Source organism: Macaca nemestrina, chromosome 15 (assembly GCF_043159975.1).
Source record: "Macaca nemestrina isolate mMacNem1 chromosome 15, mMacNem.hap1, whole genome shotgun sequence".
Lineage (NCBI taxonomy): Eukaryota > Metazoa > Chordata > Mammalia > Primates > Cercopithecidae > Macaca > Macaca nemestrina.
Genome location: NC_092139.1, coordinates 19,496,124 through 19,502,790, shown reverse-complemented (window position 1 = coordinate 19,502,790; position 6,667 = coordinate 19,496,124).

The following is a 6,667-nucleotide window of genomic DNA, read 5'->3' as shown; positions in this document are numbered from 1 at the left end:
TGGCCCTATCCCTCTGTCCTTTTCTCTCTTCAGCTCTCCCTGCCTCTCACACACAATTTCACATGCCCAGAGGAGCCAAGTCCGAGACATTTACCCTCCAGGCATCTGTGTCCTCTCTTGAAGAGAAAACACACAGCTTCACACACCCAGGCATGGGGGGCAAGCTCTTGGGGCACGAGGACCCTGGAGCACCAGATCCTGCCTGGAATATTAGATCCACGTGTAGCACCGGGTCTCTCTGAGTCTCACCTGGGGCATTTGGTCCCACCTGGTACACCAGTTCCCACCTAGAGCACTGTGTCCTTCCCTGGAGCACAAAGACCTGCTCCTCCTGAGAATCCCTCTGACTGCAGCCAAGCATAGTACTCTTGCCTGTGTTTGCTCCCTGGCCTACAGCTTTGGTGGCTGGGCAGGTGCCTGAACAGTGATGAGGTCTTGCCGCCTTAACTGTCCCCCAAGTCACTTCTCCCACAGGCCTAGCAGGATGCTGTCCTGAGGATCAGGGTTTCCACGGCTGCATTAAAATTAACCCTATCCAAGGCAGAGTTTGGTCTGTATGAGCCACCTCCCCAAGTGTGCCTCCCCCAACCCTCGCACCCACACACACAAAAAGGGGACCTGCACAGAAAGAAAATAACCACAAGTCTGATGGAGCAGAGCGCCTACCTTTTTGACATTTTCTAGAGGAGGAACAGGGTACAGAGGCAGCTGGCATCCTGAGTCCTCATCCCTGCCCTGGGGATGTTACCCTACCAGCTATCTCTCCATCCCAAGCAAGGGTGCACCCCAGGCCCAGAAGTGACCACAGGACCCTTTCGAAACAAAGCTTTCCCAGGATAGCCCTGGGCAGAACTCCTGGGATTGACTGGGCAATAACGTAGTTGAGAGAGGGGCCTCTCTACATGGGGCTGATGGACAGAATCACAATCTATTCCTGACCACCCTACCCACCCTCTACCTAGTCTGTGCTAGGTAGGGAAGAAAAAAAAAAAAACAGGCAGAACACTGGCTTGGACTGTTGGAATCAAGGATACAGATAAGTATCATGGGTGCCAGCTACCTGTACTAGCCTCTGGTGGTGCCTGATGGGAAAACTGGTCTGAAATGTGGGTTCCAGGTTCTAACCCGCTGGGGAAGAACTTGACCTCCTAAGGAAGAGCTAATTTCTTGTAAAACTCCTCCCCCTCTCCCAGGGTATGGAAAGTCCCATGAGAAAAAAGAAACTAACAATACCCAGAGGAGAAGAAACAAGGTGTGTTCTTTAGCCTTCCCAAAGTCTTGACTAAATTCTGTCATCTGCGGTCAACAGGCTGCAGCCCACTGTGAGAGGTGAGGAAGAAGTCTGTGGCCCCTGAAGGTGAATCTTGGCGGAGGAATGCAGCGAATGAGTTGAATGGGAAATATCCCTGAAATTAGTGCTTGACTCACCGTCCATGGTGGTGTTGAAGCAGGCAGCCAGGAGGAAAGAGGCTGAGAAGAGTGTCATAGCACATCACATGGGGAATTGGGGCTCAAGCGCTCATTGTCCAGCCCTGCCCCAAAGTCTTCCTCCACCAATCCTCAAGGCAGGAGTCCTAGAAGCCAACAATCTAGTCTGGGCCAAAAGCTGAGGCCCAGCCAAACAGCTCTGTCTTAGTCCTCACCCATCTCAGGGGATCCTATAACCTTTGGTGTCACCAAGGTATCCATCTGGAAGTCTGTGACCAAAGTTCCAGCCCTGGCCTACCTTCTGAGTTCCAGCTGCTGAAACTGTCCTTGGAGGTCTTCCTTGCACTGAGTCTGAAGCCATCTTATATCGAACCCCTTTCCCTCTCCACCTGCCTTGCAGCACTAGCTCTAACTCCTTCCCCAACACCACCCAGTCACCCAGGCCTAAGGATCCCACCTCCCCTTCCACACTACAATGTGCCTCCTGTTTTCCTCTCCCTCCACTACTGCCCTGCCCGGTCATATGTCGCCTCTTCCAAAATTTCCCAAACTACCCTAGGTAGAACCAGCTATATCATTTGTGGGCCCCAGTGCAAAATGGCCCCTTGTTCAAAAAGTATTAAAGAATTTCAATTTGACTGAACACAGGATGCAAAAAAAAGAAAAGAATTTCAAGACAGCCACAGGAAATGATGAAATCAAGTGCACAGCCCTTTCAAGCACAGGCTGCACACCCATGAAGCCAGCCCTGGCCCCAGGTTTGTTTCTTGTATTACCACAGAACCGCAGTGGGACCATGTCGGCTGCCCACTTTGGATCAAAGGTTTTATGTACATGCCGATTGTCCCCTCTAGGTTGTCAGCTTCATGGGGAAAGGAGCTTTTATCTCTGCATGACCTATAGGGTGCATCACAATGCCTTGCATGTTGCGTTGGTGCTCAATAAACAGCGATTTGCATTACATGGCATTGGCAGATATTTAGATATTGCTAATGCAAAGTGAAACCAGCAGGTGGCACTGTTCTCCATCCAAGCATTAAGTCCTTGTTTTATTTCTATTTAAAAACTGGGCCTTAATTCCAGCCCTTTGGTAGGCCGAGGCGCAAGAATCACTTAAGCCCAGGAGTTCGAGACCACCTTGGGCAACATAACAAGACCCCCATCTCTACAAAAAATTTTTAAAATTGGGCCGGGCGCAGTGGCTCACACTTGTAATCCCAGCACTTTGGGAGGCCGAAGCGGGCAGATCACGAGGTCAGGAGATACAGACCAACCTGGCTAACACGGTGAAACCCCGTCTCTACCAAAAAATACAAAAAATTAGCCATGCGTGGTGGCGGGCGCCTGTAGTCCCAGCTACTCAGGAGGCTGAGGCAGGAGAATTGCTTGAATCCAGGAGGAGGAGGCTGCAGTGAGCCGAGATCACGCCACTGCCCTCCAGCCTAGGCAGCAGAGTGAAACTCCGTCTCAAAAAAAAAAAAAAAAAATTAATATACCGGCCATGCCATGGAACATTTCTATTAACATCTCTGAGTGTGGAGCTCAGGCATCTGTATTGTTTGAAACCCTCTCATGTGAATCTAGTGAGCAACCAGGGTTAAGAATCATGGCCCTAGTCAGTATTTCCTCCTCATTTTACAGATGGGGTAACAGGCTCCAAGAGAGGAGGCGAAGGTCACAGCAGATGGCAAAGCCTACAATTGATTCGAATCCTGCACTCCTACCGCTAAATCTGGGGCTCTGAGTTTCTCTTAATTCTCATTCTACCACGCTGCTGTGTGTAGGTGACATGTGTGTTGCAGAGGGTGAGGATGGGGCATGTAGTGAGGATAAGGCCCAAATCTCCCAGTTTACCAGCTCTCATGCTGCCTGGTGTTCCACCATTATTAACAAGTTAGTTCCTCAGTTTAAGTACTGACCTTGGGGTTTCTCTCTTTTCTTTCTTTCTTTTTTTTTTTTTTTTTTTTTAACTTTTATTAAGTTATAACCACAACATAGGTAAAATTATCTGATAGCTTCCCCCTGGGTAGGGCAGAGACCTGTGAAGATGGCAAGGGAAAGAGGAAGTGGTTTTAAGGGAAGTGAAACCCATAATACATCTATAAGGTTGTGGCCAGGCATGGTGGCTCACGCTTGTAATCCTAGCACTTTGGGAGGCCGAGTCGGGCAGATCACTTCAGATCACTTGAGGTCAGGAGTTCCAGACCAGCCTGGCCAACATGGTGAAACCCCGTCTCTACTAAAAATACAAAAATAGACTGGGCGCGGTGGCTCACACGTGTAATCCCAGCTACTCGGGAGACTGGGACAGAAGAACCACTTGAACCCAGGAGGCGAAGGTTGCGGTGAGCTGAGATCACACCACTGCCTTCCAGCTTGGGTGACAACAAGACTCTGTCTCAAAAAATAAAAATACAAAAATTAGCCAGATATGGTGGCGTGCACCTGTAGTCTCAGCTACTTGGGTGGCTGAGGCACAAGTATTGCTTGCACCTGGGAGGCACAGGTTGCAGTGAGCCGAGATTGTGCCACTGCACTCCAGTCTGGGCAAACACAGCAAGACTGTCTAAAGAAAGAAAAACAAACAAAGCCATCTCTAAGGTCTTCCACAGACCAGCTCAAAACGGCCCCCTAGACAGGCTTGGCTCTGTTCCAGACCCTAAGGGACAAAGGCAGGCAGGGTAGCAGTGGCACAATAATGCATTTAGAGGGCAAAGTGATAAACCCCCACTACAACTGGCTGCTTGCCACCAGATGGGCACTTTCACCTTTGCTATCTAATGTAACCTAATCACAAACCTTGTGGCATTCCATCATATTTACAGGTCCTCAAGGAGAGAGAATTACACAGGCTGTATATATCACAGGGCAGAAATCTTGCAGGCCATCTTAGAATTCTGTCTACTCCCCAAACAACATAGCAAATCATACGTAGGGGAGATGTGTTTCGCTTGTAGGCCTTTCCACACCCCATGCAGGCATTGTCCCATGGTTTTCTGCCTCCAAAGACTGGCAAGCTCATGAATAAAAAGTGGGCCCATGCCTGGTTTCTGTAATTTAGTGGTTATCACATTCGCCTCACACGCGAAAGGTCGCCGGTTTGAGACTGGGCCAAAACACGAGATTTTCCCCCTAAATTTAGTGAGTTTAATTGAGATTGGAAACAAACAGAAAACTAGTTAAACCTGTGCCTACATTTTAGCCAGGCGTGGTGGCTCACGCCTGTAATCCCAACACTTTGGGAGGCTGAGGCAGGCAGATCTCATGAGATCAGGAGTTTGAGACCAGACTGGACAACATGGTGAAACTCTGTCTCTACTAAAAACACAAAAATTAGCTGGACATCATGGCACGTGCTTGTAATCTCAGCTACTTGGGAGACTGACGCAGGAGAATCACTTGAACCTGGGAGGCAGAGGGAGCAGTGACCTGAGATCACGCCACTGCACTCCAGCCTGGGCGATAGAGTGAGACTCCACCTCAAAAAATAAAAATAAAAAACAAAAAGTGGACCAATAGTGTCCAAAATCCATTTTGCATCCACTGCCCAATTCTCAGAAATAATATTATATATTTTCAGAAATAATCAGAGTTGGCTCTCCAGACAAAGCCCTATTCAAGGTTGACCACTGATGGGGCTATATCAGCCAGCATTTAAGATGGCTTCCAATGAGTCTTGTATCCAGGTGCTCCGGCCCCTGGGTAGTCTCTCACAATGAATAAGGCTGACCTGTGTGACACATGTAATATTATGGAAGAGATAGTGGGTGACTTCCAAGCTAGGTCATAGCTACACAGATCACTGTAGCTTCCACTTGGCGGTTCTCTTGGATCACTTGCTCTGAGAGAAACCAGCTGCCACATCACAAGGACTGGCAATCAGCCCTATGTGGGTCCACGCAATGAGGAACTGAGGCCTCCTGCCAAAAGCCAGCACCAAGTTGTCAGAAATGTAACTGAGCCATCTTGGAAGTGGATCCTCCAGCCCAGTCAAGCTTTCAGATGACAGCAAGACCTGGCCGACATTGACTGCAACCTCACAAGATGGAGCCAGAATCACCCAGCTAATGCTCCTGAATTCTGACTCACAGAAACAATGCGAGATAATATTTATGTCGTTATAAGCCCCTAAGATTGGGGGTAATTTTAAATATCAATGGATAATATGGGGGTCTTCTTAAACTAACGCTTTACCCAAAAAGATGGCACTGATGATGAAAACACCATATACTGAGCACGTACTGGGTGCTGAGCTCTGACTTACCTCCCTATAGGCTGTTGGAGCACAAGGTAACGGCTGGTAAAAGCTGAAACCCAAACCCAGAGGTCCTGACTCACAGTCTCACACCATCCAAAGCAGCCCTAACAGGAATTTCTGCAACTGGAAATGTTCTGTGTTTGCACCACCTGATACAGTAGCCACTAGCCACATGTGGCTATTGATCACTTAAAACAAGGCTAGTGCAACTAAGAAGCAGAATTTTTATCGTTACAATTGCAATTAATTTAAATTTACAATATACCACAGTGCCCAGTGGCTACCATAGTGGACAGCACAGATCTAACAGATGTGAGGGCCTTCTACAAGACACAAGTTACAAGAACAGAGACCCACTCAACCTCATGGGACTCAGAAAAACAGTGCAGCAAAGTCTCAGGAGAGATTTAAGCGGACACGAGATTTGAGACCAGACTCACTGGTTCATAGGGGGTTTGTGGGAGCATGAACAGCCCCCAGTGAAGGAGCCTTGAGAGATATGAACCCCTTGATAGGCAGTGCGGTTGTGAGCACTCTAGAGCCCGACTGCCGTGGTTCAAATCCCACCTCTACAGCTGGTAAGCTGTGTAGCTTTGAGCAAGGTATTTAACCTCTGAGATGTAGTTTCCCCATCTGTCAAATGGAGTTACCAATAGCAGCTACTCTGGAGCTCTGACAATTAAATGGGCTCTGGTATAAAGCCCTGAGAATGGGTTCATGGCCACATGGTGTGTATGCGAGGGTTTGCTCCAACTACCACCAATTCCTCTTTGCGTCCTTTCCCCAACCCCAGTAAAGTACTGGGCAACATGGTGCCAAAGGAAGACCACCAATGTCCAAGGGCCTGAAATTAAGGTTCGACTCTCCAGACACACTAGGGGCAGGTTGGGTTGCCCTCTTGGTAACAAGGATCCTCCCCACCTCACAGGGTTGTTATGGTGGTCAAGAGAGATGGCCAATGCTATTTCCAGAGCCTGCCAG